Genomic DNA, 12,934 nt, shown 5'->3' with positions numbered 1-12,934 from the left:
TATTGCTTTATAAAGTCACTTCAGGAGGAAAAAGAAAGTAATATATTAAAAAGTGATTTTATAATTATTTTCTGGAAGCTTATTATTTAAAAAGTTACTTTAAATTATATCCTTTTGGGAAGTTCTTGTGAAGAGTATAGAGGGAGGATGAGGAGGATTCATTCGGCATTCTGAATATTGTTTATTTTCTCTATGGAGATTTGTGCCAGTGGCCAGAGTTCTCACCAAAGGAACGAAAACCCCAACGATTATCCCGATGAACGAAAACCCAAAAGGCTAAAGCCAAAGACCAATGGTGTGCTGAAGATTGCAAGCAGGGGCTTAAACCCTTGTTTCGCTATATATGATTCCATTCAAGGATCACCTATGGGCTGAATGTTTGAAGAAGTAATAAACAGAGCTGAATCGATTTCTCTCCAGGTTTGCCAAATTGGTTAGTAATCTAATTTATTTGAAATCTTGCAGGCAAGAAATAAATTTGCAGAGATTATTATTTAAGCTGTGTGTGCTGTGAGGAGATGGAATGAAAATAATATATATTTGATTTATATCGGCTAAGAATAACCCAGCCACACCAACAAAAATCTGGTACAAGTTTTAGAAAGTGTTGCAAGCATTGGAACAGGAATCGGTGCACTTTATGATGGTTTTATTTGATACATTTACCTTGGCCATTGTTGAGACATGGACAAGCTAGGACTCGAACCTAGGACCTTCCATACGTTGCTGGAGTGCTCTACCACTGAGCTACTGGGCCCTCTTGGACCAGTCCATCGTTGGTCCGGGTATGGCTTATTTCCAACAACACCCCCCCTTAAGCCACACCTCTTGTGCGCTTGGGGCTCCTATCCTGGACCTGGCACTGATACCATGTTGAGACATGGACCAGCTAGGACTCAAACCTAGGACCTTCCATACGTTGTTGGAGTGCTCTACCACGAAGCTACTGGCCCCTCTTGGACCAGTGCATCGTTGGTCCGAGTGTGGCTTATTTCCAACAACAACACCCCCCCTTAAGCCACACCTCTTGTGTGCTTGGGGCTCCTAGCCTAGACCTGGCTCTGATACCATGTTGAGACATGGACCAGCTAGGACTCGAACCTAGGACTTTCCATACATTGTTGGAGTGCTCTACCACTGAGCTACTGGCCCCTCTTGGACCAGTCCATCGTCAGCTCGGGTGTGGCTTATTTCCAACAACAACAGACATCAGCTATCAAGATCTATTTTCTATGAAGTCGTGGATCTGTTAAGGACGTGGAATGGGGCGACAGTGATATATATTGGTCAAATATGGTCCTAGTTGCCTATCCTCATGCTCACCAAGGAGCCATCTATGGGAAAGGAAGGTTCCATGAAAGGAAAGGGCCATAGACTCCAATGTAGTTGTAGGAGGAGATTCTTAGCCAACACAGCAAGGTAAATCACCAATTCACAAAGCATATAAGACAACAAACTTGAATTGCAAAAGGCCAAAGCTTTAAACCATCTAGGAAGGATGCAAATCTTAGATTTGGGAATTCGTTGGTATTGTGAGGTGCAAGGGGTGTAGTAGGAGGCACCATCCTTTGGAAATATCATTTGTTATGTATGGAACAATACTTGGTCTGTATGCCAGTATTGGCATGTTGTGATGGCTTGTGGTGTTGTTGTTCTTGCCATCAAAGTTTGATCCACGTTGGAGTGTTGTTGTTGACTGTTTCTATAGGTGATGACATCCCCCGTTCGTGACTTCTTGATGTGTTTTTTCAACACCTCTAACACAAAATAAAATTCAAATGTATTTTACCCTCTCTTGATCAAAATCACCTCAGATGCTAAATATATGATCAACTAAGACGACTCCAAGGTTCCTAATGTCAGTTCTTGACGTATGGGTAACTCAATGGTCGATGTAACTTGATGTTTACACAAAGAAACTTACACAAATGTTCTAATTCTCAAGCTTAGGCTCTCATGAATGGAAGTAGGTTTGCCACGATTTTCAAACGACTTATGATTTTACAACGTGAGCACTTGATCTATCTCTAACAAAGATTTTAAAATAAAATTTAAAAGGAAAGGGTTTAGAAGGCTCTATTCTAATCCTATATTAAACCTATAATGCAAGAGATGGTGAATGACTCAATGAAATTCAACTAGGCTTAGTCTTGTCATACAATGAACAACTTAGCACAAGCTTAGTGAATCTTCTAAAGTCATCAATAGATATTCAGATTCATACTCACAACACTAACACCATCCATTCGATCAATATCAATGTGCAAGTAAAATTGAAGTTAAGCTTAGATCAAATTCCAATTGAGCACACAAGGCAAATTCACAATCAGCAAATAGCTAGTGGTATGGATATGACGAATTTCAGAAAGATTCATTCAACAATTTCTTTCATTCGACTAAAATATTTAAAGCGAATTCTAAAGTAAATTTGGAGGTTAGAGAACCACACAATGCTTCAAGATCTCATAAAAATCACCAAGTTCAATTTTGGCAGCATCTAAGTGACAATTCTCAAAATTTATCTCTTACAAATGAGAGGAGAAGGGGTTTATAACTTCATACAGAACCTCAAAATGAAATGAAGGGCCATGATTCATTTAGAATCAAGGGTCAAGATCATGCCAACACAGCCCTAATTAGGGTTTACATCAACAAGTGGAATCTTATCCATATCACAAAACTTGAGGAATGAGGTCCAATGGGATGTCGCCTAATCATCAAGCAGTTTGTCTTCTAGAAGATTCCTTCCTACATTCCTCTCTCTAGCTGCATATTCAACGAATCTGGACATAACTAAATTAAGCTCCTCCATTGCAACACTTGGCAAACCATCAAGTTACAATTCAATCACATCCACAGCATCTGAGCAAGCATCAAAAATGTTTTCCCAATCTGGTGTAAGCTTTTGCAAGTTGCTGATGTGAATCATGAGGGAAACCAAATCGTTCAGTTGATTCTTCCTAATGGACTCCAACTCTTTGAAGTAAACAAACCTCATCTTTTCCTTCAATCCTTCCACATTCAAAGTGCTACAGGTGTGGACATCTTGTCATGAAAATTTTTCAATTGATGTGAGGATCTTCAATTGTATCTCTTGGATCAATCCTTCCATCTCCACGCATTCATCTTTTGCATGATCAAACACTGACTTCTTCATGCCCAAAGAACAATACCACCCATGGAAATCATACACATTTCCCTCCTAAATAACTCCCTCTAAGATCAATGCAGATGTAGGAATACGCTTCAACACCTTGAGGCGACGAATAGTCTTGTCTTGCACTGGCTGGAACTTTTCCCATACTCCTTCCAAGTATTGTATCCTGCTTATGAGCAGTGTTGTTTTATCATAGGCTTGGACGAACTGGACTAGGAAATCATCTGCCTGCTTCGAAATATCTTCTATCCATTTTCCAACCTCTTGGTATGTATTCCTCATTGCCTCATTATCATTAGGTGATCCATGAGCAATAGAAATAGGTGAAACAAATGCAGGATCCTCACACCTTAGGGGGTTCAACCCTTCAATGTATTTCTTGTGTCTCATGTTCTACATTTCTAGCATTTCTTTCTTCTCTTCAACTCTATTCAATCATGCCTCAATTGCCTTGGCGGAATCATTCAGCTCTTGAAACTCTTGTTGCTTTGTGAATGACCCAATATCAATTGTGGTAACCTGATAATCCATGGGAGTGATTACATCTCTAGGCTTATCAACAGTTGGGACAGCCACATGCACAATACGTGCTCCCAAATCATCTCTAGTAATATTAGAGAGCTTCTTTGCCTCAAGTCGTCTCAAGGCTGAAATAACATCATCCTCTGCTCTCTTCTTACTTAAATCCACCACATCGTCACCAAAATGGACCTCAAGCTAAATGGTAGGAGATCCCGATTGCTTCTCTTCATCTTCATGTGGCGCAAATTGTGCTAATCCACGTTCATCTTGGTCATTCTCCAGTAGGATCTTCGTATGAAAACCTTGCTTGGAATCATTGTTTTCTCCTAGCATATTGTTTTCCTTAATGGATGAAGAGCTCATGGTAGATTGAGGGGTGCTAGACTTGTGCTTCTTGTGTCTAGATTTTTTACTAACAATCTCCTTAACTTTCGCTTGCGTTCCTCCAAGCAGACCTTATCTTCTTTTAGGAGCCTGACTCTCCTCATCATTGTTTGCTCTTACATTGCTTTTCATTCTTTAATCATCATTTAGAGAGGACTCCTCACTCTTCATTATTTCATAAATCAAGGTGGTATTTTGCCTTCTTAGTTCGTTTATCTATTTGTCCACTCATTCCCTAGAGCAATCATTCACTTCTCTCATTTAAATATTCAAATCTACCATCTCGAGTTGTGACCAATTAGGTGATGGAACTAGCTTGTCCTTCTCCTTCACATATTGAGGATGAATATGATTCCCATCATGTTTCACTTGATCAGGAATCGAGAAGAAGTTACACTTTCTCATGAAGTCCACTAAAATTAAAGACCACATCTTTCTCCTAACTCCGAATTCATCTGTAAGATTGGACTAATAGTCCTCGATGTCAATCTTGTGTGTGAACTTTTCTCCTTTAGCTATTAAAATTCTCTGAAATGGATCAAAACAATTCCTTGCCTTGTAAATTCCAAGATGGAAAAATTCTAGCTCTTCATTACCTGTTTTTGTTGCTACTACGATGGGGCATATTTCCATCATCTTCCCAAGCATGTTAGGAAAAGTAATACCTTGCCTATACTTCTCTTTTTGAATGCAATCAAATCAAACTCTAATAGTTGCCTCACTACCTCAAGCAACACCATCTTGTTAGTTGGATGCCTAGGAAGCTTGTATGGTTCGGAAGTGAATCCTTGAATCCTTAGGTATGTGAAGGTAGGAAACTGAATATACCATGATCCGTACTTCTCTACTAAGGGCATTACCTCCTTCGACAACCTCTTATGTAATTCACCTTGCAGCAACCACATGATATACATAGTGAAGGTATCATTCACCCTCTATAGTGTTCTTTCTCATGTAGGTGGAGTTCTGGATAACACTCATACACTTTATATTGTCCAAGCCTATCCAACTTCACCCCTGCACAATAGTCCTTTGTATATGATATGCCTTGCTAGCATGTAGACTAGGTAGGAAGTCATGTAGAAAGACTTTGTTCTCTCCAAACTCCTCAACTGGATGTCTAGGTTGTCACTTATAATCTTAGCCCAATTGATTATCACTCTTCCATTCAACATCTCGTCAATGAAGTAGAACATCCACGTTTCAAATAAAGCTCCTTGAGGTGCTCCCATAATCTTGTTGAGTAAAAATATTAGGTCCCTATACTCCTCTTTGAAATCTAAACATAGGAGTCACTTAGGTAGGTTGGAATAGTGACGCCTTGTCTCAAGGACCCACTCGTTATTGATGAGTGTCATACATGCCTTTGATCTTTTTTCGAACATAGCTTGGGCATCCTCCTTGGTTCTTACTTGCATGTCTTGGTGGCTAGGAATTCCAAACACCTTCCTTATTAACTCCTTGGCTAGGTATGCAAGCACCAATCTCTTAGGTGTTCGAATTGTTCTTGACTGTGGATCGTAATACCTTGCACACTCAGCCATAATCTCGTTGCATTGTATTGATGGTGGGAAGCCAACTGCGTGGTAGATTCCACTCTTCATGATATTGACCACCAAGGGAGAGGGTAGTTGGTTCTTTGTTCCATATATCCTCCGCTTCATTCTTTTCCTATCTAGGTACTCCACATTAGTGTCTCCAACTTTCTTCCACATAGAAGATATCTGCGGCTCCGGATAGTATCCTCCAAGCACATTCTTCAACTGAATCTTCCTTGCAGCTATCCCCGCCTTTGACATGGTACCTATAAAATGCTAGAAGTTAATAACTTTATCAATATAATTTTCCAGAATTGACTTAACTTCTGGTTTCAAATGATTTTCAGATTAGGAGCTTTCTAAAATCCGAAATTCAACATTATGTAACATAATTCTGGAAAATACAAGTGATTTGATCAAAATCTGGAAAATTTACCCTCAAGAAACCTGATTTTAGAACTTAGGATAGGTCTGATTTTGATACTTAAGTCTGAATAAGCCCTTCAAAACTCAGAAAATGAATGAAAATTGAATCAAATTCGCTGTCTCAGGTCTGATTTCTGAGTGTATGGGTCTGGAAATGCTGTAATGTCCCCTTCTCAGGTGTAATGTTTCAATTGACCGATGGCCTATTTCGGAGACCCGTAGGCTACTCAATGGGTAAAATTAGGGTTTCCAGTTTTGGAGTTTGTTGTTGCTCGTGAATTAGAGTTCGGATCGCGGATTCTTTCTGGGTTTTCAAAGGGCTTCGCAGTGGTATGTCCGGCTTTGCGTTCCAAGCACTTTTTGGAATTTACTATTTTTAGTAAATTCTATTTCTAGTAGTGGTCCTGATTATTTCGACACAGTTGGTTCTCTTCTTCAGTTGGTTCAGTTGGCTTCGTCACTTTTGGCCTTGGGATGTTTTTGGAGAGATAAGTTCATTTCATTTAAATAATGTTATGTTTTAATGTTATATTTTAAAGTTGACCCCTTGGCCTAGCTTCATCACTTCAAGTTGTTTTAAAAGGTGATCTTCAAGGGTTGCATCATGGAAGGGATTTAATATTTCCTAAGGTCTAAAATCTTGCTTATGAAAAGGGGTGCCAACTTTATGAAGAGAAGTGAATTAAAATAAAGGTTAATTAAGCTTTTAAAAGTGGCGTCATCTCTTGGAGGAAAATTCAAATGTGAAATTAGGGCGCACTTTCTAGAAGCCTCTAGAGATCCCTTGTTAAGCTTATAAATGGAGGCCTCTTCCCTTCATTTGGTATCTTGTGTCTATTGTACTGTTACTCTGCCGGAATTGTATTAGGGTTGCTTCGAGGAATGAATGCCTCCTAGCCTTGGCATTGCTTCTTGCTTGAAAGATAGCAACTAGTGGTGATTTAGTGTAGTTGTGAGAGTTTGTAGTGGGGATTGCATTGTAGCTTGAGTTGTGCTTGAAGTTCTATTATTTGCATTTCATTCCATTTTCGGGAATCGCTGTTAGCAGAGCAGATTTGTAGTTTCACTCATATATTTCAAAATAAAAACATATTCATTCTGGGTATTGCATATTTCCTCTTGTTTTGGTTGGGCGCTCCTTTGTGCAAATTTGCAGATTCTAATATGAAGTGTTTTATTTTATAGAGAAGAATCGCCATTCTTGCCTGGCATCACTGCTGGGAATTGCCCTAGGGTTCGTGATAAATAATCTGTTGGGTTAATGTCTGATTTCTTGGTATTGGTTGGGTCGCCTCCTTCATAGGAAGCCATTGCTTTTGGTTTTGGGTCATTCGGACTAGTATTGAGAGAGTAATGAGCATTTTAGTGATTCCATGTGTTGCTGATTAAGCATTTCACGTGCAGGTCTGTCATAAATCAGAATATTAAGATTGATCCTTGAGTAGAATTTCTTGGACTTATCATTTTTGTTAAGCCCGGGAGAGCCTTCTATATTGTTACAGCATTGTATAGTCTTAATCCTATGATCTTGGCAAGCATTTACTATCATATTGTAAGCTGAACAGTAGTACTGGCAACATTTCTTCTCATTTTCATTTCACGCTTGTTATTTACATTTAATTCCATTTCTAAGTTCTTAGCATCTCCGCCATATGGTAGCTCCATTCCCACCCTGGGTTTGAAAGCACATGCTTGGTGTCGAGTTTTCCTTTCAGCAGTTGTAATTGTAAAGATCCTCTGACCATATGTTAGTCCATCTTGGGCACATTCTTGGTTAGAGTTGCTTTCAGCATGCACCAAGATCCTCTGACCATATGTTAGTCCATCTTGGGCACATTCTTGGTTAGAGTTACTTTCAGAATGCTTTAAGACCCTCTGACCATATGCTCACACCTTGCCCAACCCGGGATCCTAGTGTACATTCTTGGTTAGAGTTGTTTTCCGCATCGTTTTGGTTTAAGTGCTAACCCTAACGGATGTGTGTTGCATTACTCTTTGTACTTGAAAAATTGAAAAAAATTGGTCTGGGATATTTCAAAATGTCTCTGAAAATCATGTTTCAATGGCTAGAAATCATCTTATTCATGGCACAATCCATATGTCTGAAGCGATCTTCCCTTGCTTGGCTGAAATGACACGTTTTTGGCGTAAACAATGGCTGGGAATAACGTTTTGTGCATGAGGTGGCTGCTAGCAAAGTTGTCTCGGGTCTGATAATGGCATCTTCAGCCAATAATGGCACCCTCTATGATGTCACAAACGCTTCCAATGGTGGCACACTCAATGCCTTGGGCACAAAATTGCACTCTCCCAGCTAGGCAATCTTCAATCCTCCTTCTTCCAGCTAACTTGGAGCTCAATCAGCCACTTAATGATATAATAATGATCGCTGGCCTGGGTTCTTTATTCAACTTTTCACCTCTAACTTTCGCTACATAGCAAATGTGGGATAAAAAAAACACATGCCAATCAAGTGGAAAATCGTACCACATCTGGACTGATTTGTCATTAAAATCATGTTCATTTCGCCTTTTAAAATCCATTTGATCATGGAAGGGGAAAATTGATGGCCATCTAGACACTTGATTTTCATCATTAATTTGCTTTCCTTTACACATCCTCTCCAAGTGGAAATTCACCTTGCATCAGGACTTACTTCTCTTAAGAAATCTTCACAAAACTTAGTCAAATACCCCCTAGTAGAAAATCGATGTCCATCAAGACTCATAAACTTAATCAAATCCTTGCAAATGTCCCAAATGGAGAATCGACCTCCATCAGGACACAATGTTGATGTTATATTTGCATTATTTAATCATTTTTCCCTCAAGTGGAAAATCGAACCTCATCAAGACACATAAATTTCACTTTACCTTGGTCATTTTACCATCAAGTAGAAAAGCGTGGGTCATTAGGACTCAGTTTCCTTATGCATTTTCACTCTTGTCAACCTGATGGAAAAACAACCTCCATCAAGACTCACTTTGTCCTTTGTTTTGTCTTGAGTGGAAATTCTCTAGTCATCAAGACTTCCCACAATGTCACTTGCAAACTTAGTCCTGGAGTGGAAATTCGACCTCCATCAAGACTTTCATAGTCCTTGACATTAAATTTGTACCTTCATGCTCAAAATGGAGTGGAAAAACAACCTCCATCGGGACTTAATCAATTTTCATCTTTATTGCTTAGTGGAAAAACGCCTCCCATTGGGACGGTGTGGTTTATGACTTAACTGCTTGGTGGAAAAAAACTTTCCATCAAGACTGAGTTGATTTTCACACTTTAAAAGTCTAAACTTACCCAATTTCATCCATTTATGCAGTGAAAATTCTATTTCCATCGGGACTTTTAACATTTTCTTAAAATTTGAAGAGTGGAAAATAGAAGTCCATCGGGACTTTGTGCATTTTTTATTTATTTCACCTCCTAGGAGTGGAAAAATGACTCCTATTGGGACTTTTAACACTTCTGCACAAAATCCACATCAATTTGCAGCATTTTCATCATTTTTCACTCACATTTTAAGGAAAGTTGCAACTTCAACACTTAAAAAAATAAACTCGCATTTACGATCATTTAGACATTTTAACATCTTTTCAACACTTTGATACTATTGACTTCAAAATTCAAAGATTTAACATTACCTGCATCTTGAAGACCTGGAAACGTAACCATATCCAAGGACAAGACTCGGACATTGAAGCTCAAAATTGTCACTTGATTGCGAAAACCCTAGACTAACAAAACCGGAAAGCAAGAAAGAGGGGGGTCCCCGTTTGCAATGGGGCGATGTGTGAAAAGGTCACAACATGACCTAATCGGTTCATAACTCTAGATCAAAAAGCATTTACCCCTTTTAAAAAAGATACTTGGTCTATATTAAGTCTATTTATAATGCTTGAGGTTCTGAAATAACTGATGGTACCAGCAAGAAGACTCAGTATACTCATATTTCATTACACTCAACTCTGCAAATTGTTTGATATATCTGATATGGATTACTGATGCTCTTCAATGTATTTATCAAATTTTATTTCTTTGGAAATAAATTACAATAGTGAGCAGGGTATTCTAATCGGTTTTTGATATGACAGCAAACTGTTTGATACAATGTCTCCATAATTTCTTTCTTTATGAACGCAATCATATGTGTTTTGTGCAACCAGACTACAAACAAACCTTTTGGAAACAATCATACTAAGATCATCACAAATCTTGACAAGAAGACAAAGTGTTTTATGAAATCTCTGTGAATTGAAAAGTGGAGAATTTGCAAAAAATTGTTTTAAGAATTCAGTAGTGGTTCTTACAGAGTCCATATCCATCTGACTTACCTACATATTCTCTCACTGCTCCATCAAATTGCCATCACCCCAATGCTTTGTTGCAGGAGACTTCTTCCCACCTAGACATCCTTCCCTCTGAACAATAGTTTTTTATCAACTGACATTGCTCTTTTTCTAAACCAAAAGTAATATCTCTCACAAAGAATACTGCTTTTGCAGCTTTTGTCTTTCTTATGTTTCCTTTTACCTTCTCTATTGTCTGTTTAGAGAAGTGTTTCACCAAGTTTCATGACGCAGAGACAGGCGGACAGGGGGACGCATCTCAGGGCCAGGGATACTTGGGGCCTAAGTTTGGGAACAACGGGGGCACGGCAGCAGGGGAGCGCTGCTGACATAGTACATAAAAAAATAGTTTTAAAAAGACAAGGATGTATAACATAATAACTGTTATACTGTATAAGCCCAAGGAATATGTAAAGTTTAGCTTAAACTTAAACACATTGCAGTGATTGCATCGAACTAGTAATAATAAATTATAAATATAGACATCGGAATGAGAATTTTCAAAATTTCTGATTTAATAATCATGATTCATCAAAATTACAATCAATTTATCAAGACTCAACAATGTTCAAACTTCAAACTTAAAAAACAAAATAGTAAATACTAAAAGTCTAGAATCTAGATATAGTTGTGTTGTAAACACACACGCCCCATTGCAAATAAGGACCCCAAATTTTTTGCTGGATTCCGCTTAGATGTTTTTCTTTTCTTAGTTAACGTTTGGCAATAATTTTGGTCTCTTAGCCTTTAAAAGGGTTTGGATTTCATCAAGTTCAAAGGCAAGTTGAGTGAAGAAACTGAAGAATGATGAGAATTGTGGAATTTTGAATTCAAGAAGTGTTGTGCGTTGCACACACTCCTTGTGGCCGACAGGGTCCCCTTTCCTCTTTTTTGGTCTTTTTGCCTTCGCCCTGTTGAATTCCGTGCAGTGTTTCGCGTCCTTTTGAGCGTGCCCGTAATCAGTCCATGAGATGATGATAATATTGATGAGTACTAAGAGGGGGGGTTGAATTAGTATTCCAAAAACTACTAAACTCAAACTCTTAAACAGTTTAGCAGATAACCGGTATAACAAATTCACTAATAAACCGGTTAAGATAAATGCAAACCAAATAGCAAATAAAGCATTCACCCAAAAAACCACAATCACCATAACACAAGATATTTGACGTGGAAACCCAAATGGGAAAAACCACGGTGAGCAAAAACTCACAAGTAACTATCTGCAGAATAGAAACCAAACCGGTTAAGGTCATACAATGTTCTTCACCAGAACAGATCCTGTTAGGAATCTAGATCTTTGTTAGGAGATAAGTCTTGTTAAAGACTACCTTGTTAAAGGATTTCAGATCCACAGTTGTGAACCACCTTGTTAGAGGATTTACAAAGGCTTTGTTGGGCCTACCCGGTTAAGGGTTTCAGACTTGTCGAAGATGTGAGTAATCAACAAGTGAGTGATCTAGATACTAACACAGTATGCTTGGTTAGATCCTTGATAGATCCTTGATAAGTGGTGAAAAATAAGAAGTTTGAAAAGTGCTTCCAATCGCCGAAATCGCACTTTTAGGTGCAAACGCAAAAAATTAAAAGTTTGTAATATGCCTGAAAACCCCGAAATTCGCATTCTAAGGGGATAGTGCGAAAAGTAAAGTTTGAAAAACGTCGAAAATCGCGATTTGGAGGGCAAATGTAAAAAGTTCAAAAGTTGGCAAAGTGCCCCAAAATGCCGAAATCGGCAAAACACTCCAAATCCCCCAAGTTTGCATTGTGGAAGTAAAATGCAAAAAGTAAAAGAAAGAACTTGCAAAGTGCACTAAAATGTCGAAATTGGCGAAATGGGTCAAAACTCCGAAAATGGCGCTATAAGGTAAAAGTCTGAAGTTTGCAAAAACCTCATAAGTGCCAAAAATCGCGTTATTAAGGATAGATGAAAAGTGCGAAGTTTTCAAAGTGCACTAAAATGCCGAAAATTGGCGAAGTGGGTCAAAACCTCGAAAATGGCACTATAAGGTAAAACTCCGAAAGTTTTCAAAGCATCTATAAATCCTGAAAATCGCAAATGGAGGGAGAAGTATAAGGTGCGAAAACAATAAGTTTGCAAACCATATCATAATCCCGAAATTGCGCCATATAGAAAAATCGCATTTGAGAGACCCTCCAGAGATCACGCGAAGTTTATGCAATCTGCAAGAGGCGTTGAATCGCCAAAGTTTCACACCATAAGGCGGAATCGCAAAGTTTGAAGTTTTCAAAACGCCATTCCCCCCCCATTCTCCGAAATCACGAAGGTAAAATCGCATTTAAAACTAAGTTACCAAGGTTAAAATCACCCAGGTAGATCGCGCAGCAAAGTATTTTGGAAACCCTCCCCATTCTTCAAAAATCGCCAGGAAGGGCATGAAAGATAAAAGTTAAAAGTTTGCAAAGCACTTCAAAGTCGAAGTTTTCAAAACGCCCAAGTTCAATGCCATAGAAGAAAACACAGAAGGCAAAATCATTGAGGTAAAAAGAATCGCTAATTCTAAATTTCTAAAACTGCACTTCTCTCTCCAAATTTT

General features: G+C 38.6%; 1 protein-coding gene and 1 non-coding gene across 3 annotated transcripts in view; both read right to left on the bottom strand.

Moving 5' to 3' along the window:
* The window catches only part of LOC131079420 (meiotic nuclear division protein 1 homolog), a 120,710-nt gene that overhangs the window by 50,751 nt on the left and 57,025 nt on the right, over positions 1-12,934 (bottom strand). The gene's annotated exons all lie outside the window — the stretch shown is intronic.
* On the bottom strand, positions 1,081-1,152 carry TRNAI-AAU (transfer RNA isoleucine (anticodon AAU)). Its single transcript has one exon. It is a non-coding gene; the product is annotated as a tRNA-Ile (tRNA).

The sequence above is a fragment of the Cryptomeria japonica genome, chromosome 6 (assembly GCF_030272615.1).
Source record: "Cryptomeria japonica chromosome 6, Sugi_1.0, whole genome shotgun sequence".
Lineage (NCBI taxonomy): Eukaryota > Viridiplantae > Streptophyta > Pinopsida > Cupressales > Cupressaceae > Cryptomeria > Cryptomeria japonica.
Note: the sequence above shows the minus strand (reverse complement) of the source record. Positions and strands in the feature narration are given on the sequence as shown.